The 20,798-nt window shown below is 42.4% G+C and overlaps 1 pseudogene; it reads left to right on the top strand.

Annotated features, from left to right (window-relative positions):
- The first annotated feature begins 13,088 nt into the window (after window positions 1–13,088).
- On the top strand, window positions 13,089–15,233 carry LOC148398969 (uncharacterized; annotated as a pseudogene).
- The last annotated feature ends 5,565 nt before the right edge of the window (window positions 15,234–20,798 follow it).

Raw genomic sequence — 20,798 nt, 5'->3', positions numbered from 1 at the left:
GATAAGGAGGTGAACATAGCGAGTATGGATTTGTAAATGAGGTGAAACCAATGGTGGAGTCGTCGGGTGCGGAGCGATGTCCAGTCAATTCATTTATACAAGTCACAGTGGTGAGTAGAGAACTGCACACCTGTGGCGAAGCGGATGGCGGAGTGATGAAGAGGGTCCAGTTTACTGAGAGTGGAATGGGATGCCATCCTGTAGATGGTGTCGCCATAATAAAAAATGGGCAGGATGGTCATTTTGACAAGAGAGCGTCAAGCTGCACGGGTGAAGGAGGCCTTATTGCGTTAGAGGAAGCTAAGACGAGATTTAACTTTTGACTGTATGTGTTTTATGTGGGTAGTGAAGGACAGGGATGAGTACAACCATAGGCCAAGGTATTTGTAACAATCAACACTCGAGTTCAATGCCATCTGCGCAAAAGATTTTAGGGGCAGTGGTGGGAGCACGAGACCGGTTAAAAATGCTGCATTTTGTTTTCTTAGTGTTGAGAAAGAGAAGGAGATTATGGAAATATTGTTCAACAGAGGTGAAACTAAGTTGTAATGAGGATGTTGCAGAATGGAGAGAAGGGCCTTCAGAGTACAGGATGGTGTCATCAGCATAAAGGTGGATCTTTGTATTGCCAGCATACTTGACTACGTCATTGATGTAAATAGAAAAAGAAGACACTGGAGAGTAGTTTGTGAGGCCAAAAGAAAATAAGATGTCTAGAAGAAGTTCCAAGCAGCCCTTGGTGTTGTGTTGATATTGTAAGAGTTATAGACAGGCGTGACATGACAATAAAACTAGACACCAGCATCAAAGCAGGTCAGAGGAATCCAAGCTTGGAAACACTATCAAAGTCCTCAAAACACAGAGGGGAGTCAATTGTTCCAGTGGCAACAAAGATGCAGACACACTGTATGCGCGAACAACAAGCCTGTGCATGTCAGATAATTGTGTTTCTTTTTGAATGTTTGAACATCTGTGAGTCTACAGGTCAGACACTACACATTCCACAGGCATGTGAGTAAATGTAAAATTTTGGCGGGTTGTGTACTGTTGGTGAAGCAAACACATCACTGCTCCCCTTTCTCCAATATACAGACAAATCCTTGGCAGCCTTTTTGTCCAAGCAGAGACTGACACAGATGGTCAAAAGTGGAAGACTAAGAATTCTTTCACGCTCCAAGGCCCCCTATGCATGCGGAAATGCTCTCTGCATGTAAAAAAATCACCTGGTGCTGATCCTTTCTCACCAATCAATCAATATGATATAATGTCAATACTCAAGCTGTTGGTGTAATGTCGTAATAGGGATATACGACCTTTGGGCGGTTGGTGAGCGTATATGGGCCAGGTGTGTCCCAGTACACGTCAGAACGAGTTAGCTGAGTTGGTTGGTGATGGCACGGCTGTCAGAACAGCTAAAATGATTCAAAACGTACAATATGTTGTTTCACATTCGTACAGTGCTAGATTTACTTTACTAGAGCATTGGAGTGCTGCAGAGAAAAGGCTATTAGTCATTTTACAACCTCTTTTTTGAAGCGTCTCTTCGCCCAAAGTGCATACATACATTCTATGAGGGTGCGTAAGTGACACAGTGAAACTAAATGTATATTGTGCATTACTACTAATACTACTACTACTACTACTACTCCTAAAAATGTGGCATTTTGCAAACATTTCAACCAAATCTATAAAAAAAAAAAATAATAATAAAATAAAGAGAATATATCCTAATGGATTTACCAATCAATATACTAGAATAAGGTGGCACGCTGGGGCACTGGTTAGCACGTCTGCTTCACAGTTCAAAGGTACAGGATTCAATTCCGGCTTCGGTCTTCTTGTGTGGAGTTTGCATGTTCTCCCCGAGCCTATGTGGGAATGTTATCCCACATTCCCCCCCAAAAAACATGCTTATTAGGCCGATTGACCACTCCAAATTGTCCATAGGTGTGATTTTACATTCGTTTATGTGTACCCCACCTGTTAGAGTGGTGCCTACTCTAACTTATTTGCAAGAACCACACGGGAGACAGTATGCCCTTTGAGCACTTGCAAGTGGAGAAATCGTTCGTCACTGTGCATAGAGCGATGTTTGAACGAAGTCTGCCTTTGGTCTCTTGCAAGAGCATATTTATTGACAACAAGCAGGGTGGGGGTGACAGGTTTGGCGAAACCCCCGGCAACTGGGGGAAACAGAGCAGGGGGTGTTTTACAATGTTGTGTAAACAGAAACTAGTGGAGTATTTTAGATGACTAACTAAGCAAGAATGTTTCCATACCATTTGGAAACTTTCAATAACTGAATGGTTAAACTTTCCAGAGTCAAGGAAAGGTGAAAGGTTTAAACAAAGTTTATAATTTTAGTCCACATCCCAACATAATCACACGATCAAAATAATCTATCAACCCTAACACCACCTACTGCCCAAAAGACTTCTGGGATAGGTATCACATCTCCACTCTTCATTGGCACCGATCACCACCGGTAGTGGATCTTATCCACTCCTTCTCCTCCGAGCCTCGTGTGTCAGTGTTTGTTGTGATGGTTTTCATTGGCGTCTCTGTCCCGCGTCTGTGCACTCCCTGTCGGATCGTCCTGTTTTCCTGTTTTTCATTCTGTTTGTTCCTGCCTGTTTACCCATCCTGTTAGTCCCTTCCTGTTAGTCCCTACCTGTTAGTCCCTACCTGTTAGTCATGCCTGTTTGTCCTGTTTGTTTCTGCCTGTTCATACCCGCCTGTTTGTCCCGTTCGTCACAGCCTCAGCGTAATCACGGTCATCTGCCCCTTGTTACCCGTATGCTATTCAAGCCCTGCCTGCGCGTCACTCCCTGTCGAATCGTCCTGTTCGCCCTGTTTGCCTCCCTGATAGTCCCTGCCTGTGCCTGGCTGTTTACCCTGGTTATCCAATGTTCTCCTTTCATTCCGTCTGCGGCTTTCCACGTCTGGCTCCCGTCCGTTTCTGCTGCCGGTTTGCTCCCCTCATCATGTCCTTCACCACCCTTTTCCCTTCAATAAACCCTGGTCCAAGCTGCATTTGGTCGCCCTGCTCCATTCCGCACGTGACAATGGGCTCCGGCACCCACCATCACACTTGTGAGGATGAGCGGTAGGTCTGAGGTACTTGTATGCACTAACCACTACAGCTTCCATTTTTTATTGTGTGGCCAGCTGCTCCAAACAGCTCCTTCAGTTTGTTGAAGAGTTTCGCCACCACCATCTCTCAGATTTCCTCATATTTAAAACCAGGTGGGAGTGATCACAGCACATTGATAAGTGTTTCATTAATACTTGACCAGATGAGATGTCTCGATGGGTGGTCCTGCTGTTATTGTTGTAGAAGATGAAGAGCAGCAGAGGGGTAAGGACACAACCATGGAGGGAGCCAGTAGAGCAGAAGGTTAGGTTGGTGAATGCTCAAAATCTATGCTCCGCAGTACTGTATTAGCTTGTAATTGAGGTGAAAAAAGGGTAAAGGTTTCTCTGTCAGGATGGTTTGCTGGGGCATGTTGAAAGCAGAAGAGAGGTCTGCAAATAGCAGTCTGGCTGTGGGGATTTGCTTATACACTGTGTTCATGTTAGACCCTATTGTATCATCATTATCTCCTATGCCTTTTTGGTAGCTCAACTAAAAAGTGGCCGTTCAGTACCTCTGTCGATGTGATGATGTATATTTCATCACGAGGGAGGAAAGAGTCATTGGCCGTGGCTAACTTACAATTTGAGTCGACATCCATCCATCCATCCATCCATCCATCCATCCATCCATCCATCCATCCATCCATCCATCCATCCATCCATCCATCCATCCATCCATCCATCCATCCATTTTCTATACCGCTTGTCCCCACGGGGGTCACCAGCGTGCTGGAGGATATCCAAGCAGTCATCGGGCAGGGCACACAGATATGAACAACCATCCGCACTTGCACTCACACCTGGGGGCAGTTTGGATTGCTCAATTGGCCATGTTTTTGGGATGTGGGAGGAAACAGGAGTGCCCGGAGAAAACCCACGTGGGCACGGGGAGAAACGCCACACAGGGAGGTGCAATTGAACCTGCACCCTTGTAACGATGAGGCGGATGTGGTAACCAGTGCGCCACCGTACCTGAGCCAACATGGATATAAGTAATTTTGTCAATATTACTGCATTTAGGTGACTGCATATAAGTGTCTAATCACTATTAAATTTAAGTGTGAGTTTAATGTGACCAACTTTTTTTCAGCTGTGCCTACAATCCACTTCAGAGAGCCTAATGCTAATGTATCAATGTTAAATATCTTCATTATTATACATATACCTACTTGTGGAAGGATGCACACAGCAACACAGTTTACACTGGTCATGTGCAAGCACCTCATAATGCTCTGGCAAGGCAGGGTTAAAGGTTCTTGGGGAGGGGTGGATGAATCTTGAATGTGGGCAAGTAAGGAGAAAGAACAAATTAAAAAGGAGGAAGAAAAAGGAGACAAGATACTAGAAGAGACAGATGGGATAGCGGTAAAGACTGAAGCACTTAAGGATGAGAGCAAAGGAGCGCTTGTGAGAGGGGGTGGAAAAGGGAGCGTAAATTGACTGCTACGTGTCACATGGAAACAGTCTCTAATTGGCCAATCAGCCCGTACCAGTTTGAGACTATTTACTCTGACACTACTCTAGCACCTGTACCCCAGCAACAGGCACACACTCAATTCTTCAAATATAACACCTGCCACCGTAAACATCTCTTCATTTTCTCCCTGTCTTTTGGCATACTATTAGGGAGATATTTTACAGCAAAAATGTTTAGCTTCTAAAGCAGGGGTTTTCAACTGGTTTTGTCCAAGGAACCACCAATATAACCGAGATGCAACTCAAGGACCACTGCTTTGGCAAAATATTATTTTATTTTCCACCGAAAAAGGATAGACCTATGCATGCTATTTATTTGCATCTGTATGTTTATTTTGGGAATCTCAGCTACATTTGACATAGTAATTTGGATGGGTAAATGATTCGCAAAATTAGCTGGAAAATAAATCAAGTCTAAATTATGAATACATTTTATTTTTAAAAAAATTACAATTATTTTCCATTTCTAATTTTGCGGACCACTTGTAAAACCGCCATTGATCACCGGAGGGCCGCGGACCACCGATTGACAATCCCAGTTCTAAAGGAAACAGAAAAGTGAACCGTCAGCTACTGTCCAACAGTGATGCATTATTTTTAGTGATACTGTATGAGAAAATTATTACATATGTAAAAGAGGCTCTGTGTGTGTCATAATATAAACACTCAAATGGTTCATACATTGGGCTAATAAGCAATTAACATTATTCAGTCAGGTGTCACATGCAAATAATTTATTCAACAAACAGCACAAGAGTAAATAAATGGTCGAGCACAGTGATTCTAGAATTCATGGGCTTTCTCTAGTGCAACACAAAATAATCACTGCCTTAAGTCTGATTTGCATGGCAAGATTTTAAAATTATCATCTGACTGTGAAAGACCCCACACGTAAAAAAGAATCACAGTTATGAAGGTACTGTGTGTGGTGTGCAGCCACATGAGAAGAGCAACACATTACACACGGACATTCCCACATTGGACAGGAAATCTCACAAAACCTCCCAAGAGTAAACGTGACTTCAGACTCAACAAACATGGCGGACAAAGAAGCAAGAGTTTGTTTGTTTTTTTAGCAGAAAAAAAATGAAAAGGTCAAAGGGGTGGATACAGCGCGAGCACAGATCTTCTGTTGCGCCATGATTTTGAATTGCCCATCGTACTTCCTCGTCATCTCGCTTTCGATTGGCTGCATGTCACTGTCAACTGGGACACCACACATAGTGTAAAGTCGGGCCAAAACAATTCAACATGTTGAATATCCCCGATTTGAGGTCATACTGAGCAGGCTAGATCAGTCTGAGCGCATCACACGTGGCAGGGTTGTCTGATAAGGTTATCTTTGGAGCCATTATGAGAATGGGGGCTGTTTGGGGCTAAATTCGAGCTAATCATCCTGCCTTGTGAACGGTGCTTAAGTGTGCTAACCCAAGTCTGGTTCTTGGGACCTGTTGTCCTGCCTGTTTTAAAAGAGGCCCTCCTCAACATACCTGATCCAAATGATTTGCTCATCAGCAAGCTGTGTAAAAGCTTGATCATGTAAATCAGCTGTGTGAATGAGGAAAAACCTCTAAAACAGGCCGGACATCAGGTCTGAGGACCAGACTTGCAAATGCATGTGCTAGCCACTCGTACACTCTGCCACTTACATATGACGTGAACTTCTTCTACAATCAACTGGCTGAAAAATAAATTAAAACAGCATTTGCACTTGTTCATTCATTGTGCAAGATTTCACAAATGACTGAAAGGATATTATCCGTGCGCAAACTTATTTTGATGTTTTTCCTTTTTTTTTCTCCTTCATTTACCCAGTTTTCTTGTATTCATATAACAATTTGAGGCTGCGATGGTATATTTTTTTATGCACATCAACGGTATTTCAACAGAGACAGCACAAAGTCCTGTAGCATTCTTTTCATCTTCAACTATACATCATAGTTTATCCAAACTGTGCCTTTTAAAATCAGAAGGTATTCTTATACAAGTGAAGTACATAACTGTTTGATGTGTATTGGTTATTTGCACAAAGGGCTGAATGTGAATTCCTCGAAGATTGATTTCTCATTAAAGAATGATTCAGGATATCTGGATCAATGGTCTCTGGCACGCACAAGAGTATGAATGCAACAAAAGACATAAAATAGGTCTGTGCCCTCTTACAGTGGTTGAATAATATTTCAAAATATAAAGCATAGTCAGATATGGCACTTTCCTATCTTCTTTCACGCACGCACGCACGCACACAAACACACACGTGCACACACACGTGCACACACACACACACACTCAAAACAAAACAATCCCACACACAGGCAGATACTCTAAGGGGGATGAATTACTGAGTGAATGGAATCTGACGTAACCCATCGCGGAAGTGGGACACAAGGGGGAGACAGGTCATCTGGGAAATAACAGTGCAGTTGCTGGGCCTTTTTCCCGCATCAATGTTTTCTTTCCTACCTGGGTATTCTTTTTTATCTTATTTCATACTGGATATCCTTCCTTTATGAGGCATGTGCAGTCAAACTGCAGCGATTAGGAGAATAAAAGTCTAATTTCAAACTGATCAAAAATAAAACAAATATCTACATAGTAATTCCGAACGAGATCCATCAGCAAGCCACAAAGCTCTCCATGTGTGTTTGTGCTGCATGTGTCACATGCAAGGATTAGCACACTAAGGGTCAAGTTTAATTCAGCCGGTTTGTGTTGAAGGTCTGACTCAAAATGCGAATTTATCTGTTGTTCTCTGCTCTTTTTCACCTCGCCTTACTCTTCAGGCTCTGGGCTATTTAAGAAATCACTTGCACATCAACAGCCTAGCCTAGCTCCAACCCTGGTCGCCATAGTATTGAAAGACCATTGGCCTAGTGAATAGGGGGCTGATGAAGAGCATAGGAAATAAAAAAGCAATTTTAAGTGGATCTTTAAAATCCTGAGTTAATTGTATTATACTTCTTTGTCCTTTGTGTAGTTTGACATTATAGTGGTATGAACAGTCACTTTTAAACTGTGGGAGAAAAAGTCTTCTTTATTCTGTGTGTGAGATAAATTGAGATAGTGAGTGTCAGAGAGAAACAATTCTTAAACACGTCAGTAAGGTTTTTCTATTTTGACTCTCACTCTGAAGGCTCAATTTTCATAGACAAAACAAATGCGGACAGGCGTAAAAACCGCCACATTTTGATTTCAGTGAAGGGGTAAGCACCCTTTTGAGTGTTTGTGCCATGCTGGGCGTTCTAGTGTAACGAGGGTATTTTCTTTTCGTGGAAGAAAGATGACAAATCTTTAGGCAAGCTAAAAGGAGGCCTAAGTTGTCATACAGGCGGTGGAACACGGTTTGGATGGATTCAATCGAGGTGCAGGCAGACAAATTCTGAGCTCTCCAGATGTGTGTGGTGGAAGTTATCTTATTTCATTCATAAATATGGCAAGAGCGTGCATCAAACCCTCTGAATCGTAGAAATCTATTCATTGAATGTATTATTATTATTAATATTATTATTATCCTTCCATCTTCTGTACAGCTTGTCCCCACGGGATCGCAGGCGTGTTAGAGCCTATCCCGGCAGTCATCGGGCAGTAGGCGGGGGGACACCCTGAACTGGTTGCCAGTCAATCGCAGGGCACACAGAGACGAACAACCATTCATACTCGCACTCTCACCTATGGGCAATTTGGAATGCTCAATCAGCCTACCATGCATGTTTTTTGGGATATGGGAGGAAACCGGAGTTCCTGGAGAAAACCCATGCAGGCACAAGGAGAACATGCAAACTCCTCACAGGGAGGGCAGGAGGTGGAATCGAACCCACGCCCTCCAAACTGAGGTGGACATGCTAACCAGTGTGCCACTGAGCCGCATTATTATTATTATTATTATTATTATTATTATTATTATTATTATTATTATTATTATTATTATTATCGTTCATATATTTTTAAATTCATGCATCTGGTCATGGCAGTGTGGTGCAGGGTTGTCACAAATGAACCCGAAGTGGGCTGGAAAACGGTCTCTAAGTGCTCACTTCACAGCATCCAACATTACATCATTGTCAAGTCGAGATCTTGTAGTTCCGTGTAAATGTACTTTTTACGTAGATCGATCTGCTGCAAGTCAGTTTATGCTTCCAATATGTGGACCATGTGCCTTCCCTCAATATACAGTCGCATGCAAAAGTTTGGGCACCCCTGATCATTTTCAAGATTTTGCTTTATAAATCATTGGTTGTTTAGATCAGCAATTTCAGTTAAATATATCATATATCAAACAAAAATTATATTTGAGAAGTCAAATGAAGTTTAAAGTATTTACAGAAAGTTTGCAATCATAACTTGAACAAAAGTAGGCATACACAGGTAATACCACTTCTTTTGGTTGGAGGCGAATTTTATTTTTAACGACTTGGGGATAAACAACTCACCCTTAGTATTTCACAACACAAAAACGGCTACTATAATCAAAAAATAATAATAATACCGTTTTTAGTGACCATAACTGAAATGGGTGGGAGTGATTTACGGCAGCCTATGGCAACAGGTGTGATCACAACTATATTGCTATTGTCCCACACGAAGAGCTATTTTTCAAAACCAGATAAAATTCCAAATTGAACTTGTTATGACATTCAATGGCTGAGCGTATTCTCTCTCTTTTTTTTTATGTTCAGACTAAGAAAGTGAATTACAGGATAGAATTGATGTTTGTAAAATGTGCTCTTCTAGCAGAAGTAATCTAATTTTCTTAAAATAATCAAAATGGCTTTTTAGCCTTTCAAAGAAATAGACATTAAATTATTTTTCTTTGATGATGTGACTGCTGCATGACGCACAAGCAGAAATCTGTACAGTAATTGAGTTGAGAAATGTAATTTGAAAGGCTGGTGATGAAGCCGACTCCATGAGTGAAAAATACAATCACTGTTACTGTTTGCATGGGAACTTGTGTGGGTTGTCGAGTTCGCACTTGTTTTTTGAAACTCAACAAGTACCTTTGCCTTTAGTCTTTCTGGCACCAAACGGTTTGTGCGTTGGAGAACTCTGCAGTGGGGCAGTGAGGTGAACCATGAATCAACTCAAATAGTTGTGTCAAAAGTGTCATTCTGATGCAAGTATTTAACTTCTAAATTGTTAAAACAAAAGCATGTGTCTCCTTTTTGCTTGTACGGTTAATGAAAATCTTATAATGGTGACATTTTGATACCAGACTTAAGTTTTTGAAATATGATTGATCTGAATGGGGCAAATATGGTTACATTGGAACAGACATACAGTCGTGGAGGGTGATTGTCCTGGCTGTTTTAGATGTATATCTCCTGTAGCACACCCTTCAGGACTGAGTTTGGACACCCTTTCATTAGAACACGTTTAAAGTCAACTAAAATCTTTAGGACGATGCTCAGTTTGTTTGCATAGATTTGAGTTTGAATGTGTGGATTCCATGACATATTTGGATATGTACTGGAGGGTATCGTAAACAAGGGCCTAATTATGTAGTCCATGCATTTTTAATGTTTCAATTAGTTTAATTGCATGTGTCATCTATGACAGGAATGGGAAACTCAAATGCTTGAGGGAGCCACCATTTTTGATCAGTGCTAATTGGGGGCCACAAAAGCCCATGCACTTCCGAACTAGCTGTATGAGAGAAATGCTTTTTAAAATATGGACAAATTATGGGCAAATATGCAAAACCTGTTCTTAATATAGTCCATTTTGGGCAATACAATTTTCAATGTATGTTAGAAATTATTAACTAACACAACAAAAAGAATTAGAAATAAAATAAACACAACCTGCATTTATTTCAGTGCAAAGGATGTCATATATATATATATATATATATATATATATATATATATATATATATATATATATATATATATATATATATATATAAGCAGTGTGGCTTCCGTCTTGGCCGTGGAACAGTGGACCAGCTCTATACCCTCGGCAGGATCGTCGAGGGGGCATGGGCGCTCACTCAACCAGTCCACATGTGTTTTCTGGACTTGAAGAAGGCGTTCGATCGTGTCCCTCGGGAAGTTCTGTGGAGGGTGCTTCGGGAGTACGGGGTGCCGAGCCAACTGATAAGGGCGGTTCGGTCCCTGTATCGTCGATGCCAGAGTTTGGTCCGCATTTCCGGCAGTAAGTCGGATTCATTCCCAATGAGGGTTGGACTCCGCCAAGGCTGCCCTTTGTCACCGATTCTGTTCATAACTTTTATGGACAGAATTTCTAGGCGCAGCCGAGGCGTTGAGGGTGTCCGGTTTGGGGACCTCAGCATTGCGTCTCTGCTTTTTGCAGACGGCATGGTGCTTTTGGCTTCTTCAAGCCGTGATCTCCAGCTCTCACTGGAGCGTTTCGCAGCCGAGTGTGAAGTGGTTGGGATGAGGGTCAGCACCTCCAAATCTGAGTCCATGGTTCTCGGTCGAAAAAGGGTGGAATGCCCTCTCCGGATCAGGGATGAGATCCTGCCCCAAGTGGAGGAGTTCAAATATCTTGGGGTCTTATTCACGAGCGAGGGCAGGATGGAGCGTGAGATCGACAGGCAGATCGGTGCAGCGTCGGCTGATCGTGGTGAAGAGAGAGCTGAGCCAAAAGGCAAAGCTCTCAATTTACCGGTCGATCTACGCTCCTACGATGATGCAGTCACGAGCGATGGGTCGTGACCGAAAGAACGAGATCCCGGATACAAGCGGCCGAAATGAGTTCTCGCCGTAGGGTGTCCGGGCTCTCCCTTAGCGATAGGGTGAGAAGCTCGGTCATCTGGGAGAGACTCGGAGCAGAGCCGCTGTTCCTCCACTTTGAGAGGAGCCAGATGAGGTGGCTTGGGCATCTCATCAGGATGCCTCCTGGACGCCTCCCTGGATAGGTGTTCCGGGCATGTCCTACCGGCAGGAGACCCCATGGACGACCCAGGACACGCTTGAGAGACTATGTCTCTCAACTGGCCAGGGAACGTCTTGGGATCCTCCGGGATGAGCGGGACGAAGTGGCTGGGGAGAGGGATGTCTGGGAGTCCCTCCTAAAGCTGCTGCCCCCGCGACCCGACCCCGGATAAGCGGAAGAAGATGATGGATGGATGGATGGATGGATGGATGGATGGATGGATGGATGGATGGATGGATGGATGGATGGATGGATGGATGGATGGATGGATGGATGGATGGATGGATGGATGGATGGATGGATGGATGGATGGATGGATGGATGGATGGATGGTCAGCAGCCCAGAGCAACGGAGAGTGTGGAAAAGAGGTGACGAAGCGCATTCAAGCAGGGGTAGAACGGGTGGCGAAATGTGTCAGGGGTGATATTTGATATGAGTATCAACAAAAATGAAGGAAAAGGTGTACAAGACAGTGGTGAGACCAGCAATGCTGTATAGTTAAGAGACAGTGGCACTGGAGAAAAGACAGAAGACAGAGCTGGAAGTGGCAGAGATGGAGATGCTGAGGTTCTCTTTGGGAGTGGCGCGGGTGGATAAGATCAGGAACGAGTGCATCGGAGGGACAACCCATGTTAGGTCTTTTGGGGATAAAGCCAGAGAGGCCAGATTGAGATGGTTCGGACATGTAGTACAGAGGAGGGATAGTAAATATATCTACGGCATAGCTTGTAGAGCGCCGCCGCTCCAGCTAAAATCTCCGTCAAGTGAGGGTCAGTGAAAACCGGAGAGAAAGTACCAGAAGACTGTCCGATGTTTAACGGTTATTCTCTGCTAAAAGTGATCCGGGATGGGCAGCATAAGATGCAAAAAACACACAAAATAACACAAAGTAGCAGACATGGTGAAGAGGGTGAAGCTGGAAGTTGAAGGGTGATGATTAATGTCATCAGTGCATATGCGCCACAGGTAGGTTGCGAGATGAAGGAAAAAAAATATTTCTGAAGTGAGTTCCATAAGCTGGTGGAGAGTGTGCCCAAGCATGAAAGAGTGGCGATAGGAGCAGACGTCATTGGACATGTTAGTGATGAAGAAGTAATGGGTAGATATGATATCAAGGACAGGAATGTGGAAGGGCAGTTGGTAGTTGATTTTGCAAAAAAGATGGAAATGGCTGTGATGACTACCTACTTTAAGAAAAGGGAGGAGCACAGGGTGACCTATAAGAATGGAGGAAGGTGCTCACAGGTAGACTTCATACTTTGTAGGAGATGCAAACGAAAAGAAATTGGAGAATGTAAATTGGTAGGAAGAGAGTGTGTAGCTAAATGGTGGTTTGTAGGATGACTTTAGAGGTGAGGAAAAAGAAGCGAGTCAGAGCTAAAAAAAAAAAAGGATCAGATGGTGGAAGCTGAAGGAAGAAGACTGCAATTCAGTGAGCCGGTGAGAGGAACACTGCATGGCGGAGAAGAAATTATAGACAACTAGAAAAGTACTGTAGAAGTGGTGAGGGACATAAGAAGGTACTGGGTGACATTTGGACAGTGGAAGGAAGACAAGGAGACTTGGTGGTGGAACGAAGATGTCCAGTAAACTATCAGGAGAAAGAGACAACTGGGATAGTAAGCAAGATGACGAAAGTAGACAGGAGTACAAGGAGATGTGGTGCATTGTGAAGAGAAGTGGCAAAATCTAAGGAACAGGCACATAGTGAGCTGTACAAGAAGTTGAACAGTAAGGACGGAGAAAATGACTTCTACTGATTGGCTTGACAAAAGTACAGAGCTGGAAAGAATGTGCAGCAGGTTAGGGTGATAAAAGATGTAGATGGCAATGTGCTGTCAAGTGAAGATAGCGTGTTGTCACAGATGGAATGGGGCCAGGGCGACCAAATCCAGCTTGGACCAGGGTTTATTGAGGGAAAAGGGAGTTGGAAGGGAGGATGAAGGGGAACAGACGAACTGGAACGGGCAAACTAACATGACTTCCTGACACAGGCACTAAACTAACTGAAACCGAGAGACAAGAACGGATAGACGAAAGACGAGAACAGAAAGATGAGAAACGAGACAAGAGACTAGATGAGAAATATCCAACAGGGGAGTGAGAGGCAGACATGACTTATGAGAGGCAGGTGAGGGTGATTACACTGATCATGGGCACACAGGAGGGGAGGGGCGAGCACACAGACACGCAAACGGAAATTATGACAAAATGTACACATAATGGAATGACCGGGGACGAGTCGTGACAGTGTTGAGAAGGTGGAGGAAATATTTGGAGGAGCTGATGAATGAAGAAAATGACAGAGAGAAAAGGTTGCAAGATGCGGTGAGAGTAAATCAGGAAATGCAAGATGATGAGTGAGGGCAGCTATGAAGAGAATGAAGAGTGGAATAGCAGTTGGCCCAGATGACATTCCAGTGGAGGCACGGAAATATCTAGGAGATGTTGCAGTGGCGTTTCCTTCCAGATTGTTTAGTAAAATCTTGGAAAGTGGAAAGATGGCTGAGGAGTGGAGACAAAGTATACTGGTTCCTATTATTAAGAACATCGGTGATGTGCAGCACTGCAGAGGCATTAAGTTTATCAGCCACAGCACAAAGTTGTGGGAAAGAGTAATAGAAGCAAGGCTTAGACAACAGGTGAAGATCTGTGATCAGCAATATGATATCATGCCGGGAAAGAGCGCTATTGATGCATTGTTTGCTCTGAAAATACTGATGGAGAAGTATATAGAAAGTCAGAAGGAGTTACATTGTGCCTTTGTGGATTTAGAGAAAGCTTATGACAGAGTACCAAGAGAAGAGTTGTGGTATTGTATGAGGAAGTCTGGACTTCCAGAGAAGTATGTGAGAGTAGTGCAGGACATGTACAAGGATAGTGTGACAGCGATGAGATACGTGATAGGAATGACAGATCCACTCAAGGTGGAGGTGGGATTACACTAAGGATCAGTTCTGAGCCCTTTCTTGTTCGCAGATGGACAAGTTGACAGATGAGATCAGACAGGAGTCTTCATGGACTATGATGTTTGCAGATGACATTCTGATCTGTAGTGAGAGTACAGAGCAGGTCGAGTCTAACCTGGAGAGGTGCACATATGCTTTGGAGAACAGGGAGAATGAAAGTCAATAGGAACAAAATTGAGTACATGTGTGTGAATGAGTGGGAGCCTGGTGGAATAGTGCGGTTAGAAGGAGTAGAGGTGGAGAAAGTAGATGAGTTTAAATACATTGAGTCAACTGTCTAAAGAAATGGTGAGAGGTGAAGAAGAGAGTGCAGGCAGGGTGGAGTGGGTTGAGGAATGGTGGCAGGAATGATATGTGACCAAATAATATCTGCAAGAGTCAAGGGCCAAGTCGACAAGGCAGTAGTGCAACCAGCTATGGTGTATGGCTTGCAGACAGTGGCACTAACAAAAAGACAGGAGGCAGAGCTGGAGGTGACTCAGATTATTCTGTTGGGGAGTGACGAGGATAGACAGGATTAGCAATATACATATCAGAGGGACAATTCCGGTGGGATGGTTTGGAGACAAAATCAGAGAGGCGAGATTGAGATGGTTTGAACATGTGCTGAGGAGGAACCTGGGGTACAACATAGGGAGTAAGATGCTGAGGATGGAGCCACCAGGCACTGGAGAAGCATGAGGCCAAAGAGGAAGTTTATGGATGTGGTGTGAGAGAAAATGCAGGTGGTTGGTATATCAGAGGAAGTCACATAATAAGAGTAAGAGTGAGTTGGAAATGATTGAGCTGCTGTGGCAACCCTTAAAGGTATCAGCTGAAAGAAGAAGATGAAGATGATGACTCACTGTTGATGTGAGGGGTGCACTTGCCTGACTTGTATACGTGTAGTGAGGCATCTATTCCTGCTCACTGACTATGTGGATGTGAATGGTTATTCATTTCTACAGGATATGTGCGCTGCTATCGGCTGGCGACCAGTGCAGGGTGTACCTTTCATCTGAAGTTCTTTGGGAAAGCCATGATCCTGAACAGGATGAGTGGCATTAAAATGGATGGGTAGATGATAATAAGAACTAAAATGAGCAATTTCTAGAGAAATTACATGTGAAGGTGAAGAAGTTGAATAAATACTTGGGCAATGCTACAGAATGATTATAGTTGGAATGGGTTGAATCGGTCAAATAATGCAAGAATTAGAAGGGAAAAACATTTTTTTTTAATATTTGGTGTGAATTTTAAAGTTGGAAATTTGGAATTTTTGGTAAGTGGGGAGTAGTGGGATAGGTAGGCACAAGATGAACAGTTGAACATTGGAACCGGTTGAATCGGTTGAAAAATTGAGAAATTAGAAGGGAAAAAGGAAATTTTGCAGAGTTTTACGTGAATTTTAAAAGTGAAAATGTGAAATGTTTGAATCGTGGGAAGTTTTGGAATAAGATGATAAGATGAACAGTTTAAACTTAGAACAGTTCAATCAGTTGAAACATTTAGAAATTAGAAGGGAAAAAGTATTTTGCAATATTTTACACAAAGTTTGTGAAAATGTGGAATCTTTGATACGTGGCAATCTTGGGAATGTTGATATTCCTTCCTGATCTTATTTGAAAGAGCTGACTGATGTGAATTTCAAACGAGAACGATGAAAATGTGACATGTTGAATGTGTCATTAGTAACGAATGGGGAAAGCTTGGCTGAAAATTTGTGAATTTTGCAAAAACAGAAGATTTTTGGAATGGAAAAAATGCAAGCGCTCCTCACGTGAATATTTGGAATATGTCAAAAGTGGAATGAAAAGAATTGGATGAATTATGTAGAAGTTTGCACGTTTGCCTCACAGTGCAGAAGTTGTCTGTTCGATTCCGGCTCCACATCCTGTGTGAAGTTTGCATGTTCTCCCCATGCCTGCGTGGGTTCCCTTTGGGGACTCCGGTTTCCTCCCACATTCCAAAAATGCATGGTAGGCCAATTGAGGAATCCAAATTGCCGTAGGTGTGAATGATTGTCTGTGTGTGCCCTGCGATTGGCTGGAAACCAGTTCAGGGTGTACCCTGCCTGCTGCCTGAAGTAAGCTAGATAGGCTCAAGCGCGTCCGCGACGCCCGTGAGGTAAAGAAAATGGATGTGTGTGTGTGTGTGTGTGTGGGTGTGTGTGGGTGTGTGTGTGTGTGTGCGTGTGTGTGTGTGTGTGTGTGTGCGTGTGTCTGTGTGTGTGTGACATGTATGCAATAATTAAACCATCTGGATATTAAACTAGCTCAGCCTCAGGACACGACAACAGCAGTGTGGTTTGGATATCTGTGTTCGCTATTTGTGTCTGTGTGTCACTATCATACATGTCATGAGGACAAGCAAACTGGCTGAGAGAGTGAGATTCTAGCTTTTGTCTCTATCACTCTGCACTAATCCAATTGTCCAAACAGAAAGAGAGGGGGAGAGAGAGGGAGGCAGAGAGAGAAACAGAAATGATGCATCCAGCGATTGGCTGCTTTCCAACTCTAAATGGCAAGCTGGATGAGGATAACTGAAAGGGTGAGGAAACTGCAAACACACCCAGCTACCCTCATATACACACTCGAACAGAACACACATGCAGAGGCCTCACCAGCACACCTCTCATGGCCACACCTACATCCTCCATACTGTATACATACTACATACACTTTCCACACACAGAATCAGCTTGTATATGCTCACTCATTCATAAAGTAAGGACACATTTCTTGGCATCCCAGAATAAAAACAATGTTTTGCTTGAATTTAACACAATTGTGAAGACAGGATTGGGGTCCCCCCCTTTACTAGCCCACAGCATTGTTGAAGGCTGAATTGCATGAAAGCAAATTCCCTGACGTGGAATGGTAAGAACCACAGTGCCACCTACTGGCTGGATTTAGTATAATGTGATTTAAAACAGCCGAAGTAGCCATAATTCAAGTTCACGTTCAGGAGCCACCACATTATGCACACTTGCACACTAATGAGGTCTAGTAGGACAGCTGCCTGACTTTGCCCCTTGTATGGAGCAAAGCAGATGATGCAGGTGTACCGAATGTTCCACTATTTTGCATTACTCTGGCTCATTAAGCTATATTAATGAATGCATCTGCATGAGACTAAATAAAAAGGGGGCAAAAATCAGTAGAATAACCTCCTAGGCACAGTGTACAGTACAGTATGTGTGGTGCAAATGATCTAAAGAAATTAGCACATATATAGAGTACATATTCCAAGTTAGACCTGAGATGGAAAAAAAGTCACATATTACCAAAAATTAATCACACCGTTCAGCAAAACAGAAATATATACACATATATATATATAACTGTATAGGTGTGTGTGTGCGTGTGCGTGTGTGTGTGTGTGTGTGTGTGTGTATGCGTGTGTGTGTGAATGCAGTATTTTTTATTTCCATTAACATAAGCAACATAGTTCACAACCCTATTTTGAAAGGAGGTGAGGGGACCTCACAACCATGTCCACGTTTTTTTTTTTTTATGTGACACACAATGCAACTAAAAACGAGTGAGTCCTTGCGGCTGCTCACTCAGTTCAAATTTAAACTTTTGTTATCTGGAAGTCAGCATTTAACATGCCTTTTGCTAACCCAAAATTAGGTTCAGCGTTTCTCGTAAGCTTGTCCTTTTATTTTGGTATTCACATCTAACAGCGCACATCATGGTCCTCGGGGAGCTTTCACAGCATTAGATGGATTTCATTCTCATTCGTATTGGTCAGGGCAGATATACAAAACAATTTTGAAGGCATTATGTATACCATGAAAAACAGTGTAGTGAGAGTAAGGACTGGACTTACCTCCAAAAGTGATGAAAAGAAATGGGAAGGGGAAAAAAATACATACATAGGTGTCTACAAAAGGCCTTCAGCAACCCTGAGGACACTGCAGAATTGTCTATGTAGTACAATAGTCATCTTCTTCATATGTCTTCGGACATTATTCGGGAGCAAGACCAATGCCGGAGAAGTGCGGTGAGGTTCATAGCTAGTTAGGTGGTGGTGCAGAAGAAAAATGACAGAATCCTGTCTCCCTCGACTGCCATTTTATATTTGGTTTTATGAAATCAGCAAAAGTAAATATATCCATCTGTACATCCATCCATCTTAGCTGACCCTGGGAAAGCATGGCATTCACCCAGAACTGGCCTGGTGCACATCCCAAACAAAAGCCTTTTAAAATGTATCTTCACTATATATGATTTTGCAGTATTAATTGCCTAGCAATGTGTTACTTATTTGTGAACCACAGCTGGCGGAGCTTCCTGAGTAAAAATGTCATTTCCTACACAAAACAGAGTTTTGGCCAAAGTGATATAATCATAAAATTCTCCTCCAAAATATTTGAATTGTACTCAGCCTCTCGCCCAAAGACAGCAGGGATATGATCCAGCACAAATGTGCCCTTGATGAGGAGAAGGTCAGAGAATGAGATGGATAACAAAATAGGTCATTTGTAAAACAGAAGAATCTCTTGAAATTCTGTCTGTTTCCCTGCTGCAGATGTCAGCACACTTCTCCCGCTCTCTTTTCATTAAGTATTGTGGTTGATTTTGTACAAATGCTGTCTTTACCTGCATGTACAATTTCAGTAAGTCACACTATGTTGACAAGCACACTGTAGTGTTTGACTAATACCCTTGACCCCCAAAATAATGTTTACTAATCAAAGTTATGTTTACTAAGCATACTGGATCTGCTTATGTTGTTTGTGGAGCCACAATGCAAAGAGAAACAAGTATCAAAATGAGGAATTTTAAATAGATATATGGAGTATAGTAGTATTAGATGAACCAAGCCAAAATGCAGCTACAACCTCAACGATTTTATCAGAGTGATGCACATATCTAGTACTGCTTACATCACCCTTTCTAATATCCTGTTTGCTAGAGTCTGGGGTCAGTGTGTTGTGTTTGACTTCACAAGAAAACTGCTGTCAAGTTGAGATTTCCAATAAGTCAATATTACAGAGGCCATCACCATCTTAATTTCCTGTTTATCAGTGAGACAAGACATTTTCGATGGCTAAGAATGTACCTTTGTTTCCCCCCCAATAAAACACATCACGCGAAACCTGAAGAACAAAATGCAATTACAGTAACTTATTTAAAAATCAAAATATGGGAAGGGTTGAGATTAAGAATGAGGGAAGTGTGCATGCAAATATATGTTTGTCAAAAAAATAGAAAGAAATCTTGAAAACCAGAGCGACCAAAGAATGAACATGAGTTGAAGACAAGTGAGTCCAAGACTGACAAATACTAATGTCGGATTTGCAGAGACAATGATATGGTGGAGGTTATATTTCAATACCCTATCGATGCAACTGTCGCGAGTATTTGTGTAAAATTAATTACTGCATTTCCATGGCAATAAATCAGCACTAACAAATATTTTTTTTTCTATTACACACTCCATTACCCCATTCCAAAGATATTTCTTGTGGCTAAAGATCATCCATCATGTCTTCACAGGCTAATTTATAGATGTCTTTTAACTTGTTTTGCAACTCTATTAAAAATGTTAATTTGCCCCATGTGCAATTTTGAAAATCAAGCATATTTAAAAAGCTGAATATTCCATGACTTTTCTTAGGCAGACGAAAAGAAGAAAAAAAATGTCAAAGTGGTGCAAATAAATCTGGTGAATGCGTACTGAAGACTATAATATATCGTTTCATTTTTACTTGGAAGTCATATATGCCATCATAAACAATAGCTCCCTGAGATGCTGATTAGGGCTAACAGCCATCAAATCCCTTACAAAGCTGTGCTAATTTAGAATCGAGCATGCTTAGGACATTCACACATCGTCTTGCTGATTATTGAGGCTTGGTCTTTTTAATGATGAAGACAAATGGGCTCATTAAGTGTGTGGGTGTGTGTGTGCGTGTGTGTTGGGATACAGTATACGTGTGTGGGTGTGTGCGTGCATACATCCATATGAGTGTGTGCGTGACTCATGTCGGTCTATTCACATCAGCCTCTGTGTGTGTCGCTTTAAGGGAATTTCTGTGTACATGCAAATTGTAACCTTTACCTTTATTCAAGCTCTGTCTCATGAGGTTAAGTGCATCATTTAGCCTTAGTTGTTGAATTTGCCTCTTTCAAAAACAATTCAATATTTTAACATCATGTTTGTCAATGTGTGTTGTATAAGTGTGTGCGTGTGTGTGTGTGTATGTGTGTGTGTGAGCGAGTAAGCCATGTTTTTCAACATACACACGCACACATGCATACACACACACACACACACACACACATGCATACACACACACACACACACTCTTTCATTTTCATAAACTGAAT

Source organism: Syngnathus floridae, chromosome 4, assembly GCF_059516105.1.
Source record: "Syngnathus floridae isolate MCC-2025c chromosome 4, RoL_Sflo_1.0, whole genome shotgun sequence".
Taxonomy (NCBI): domain Eukaryota; kingdom Metazoa; phylum Chordata; class Actinopteri; order Syngnathiformes; family Syngnathidae; genus Syngnathus; species Syngnathus floridae.
Note: the sequence above shows the minus strand (reverse complement) of the source record. Positions and strands in the feature narration are given on the sequence as shown.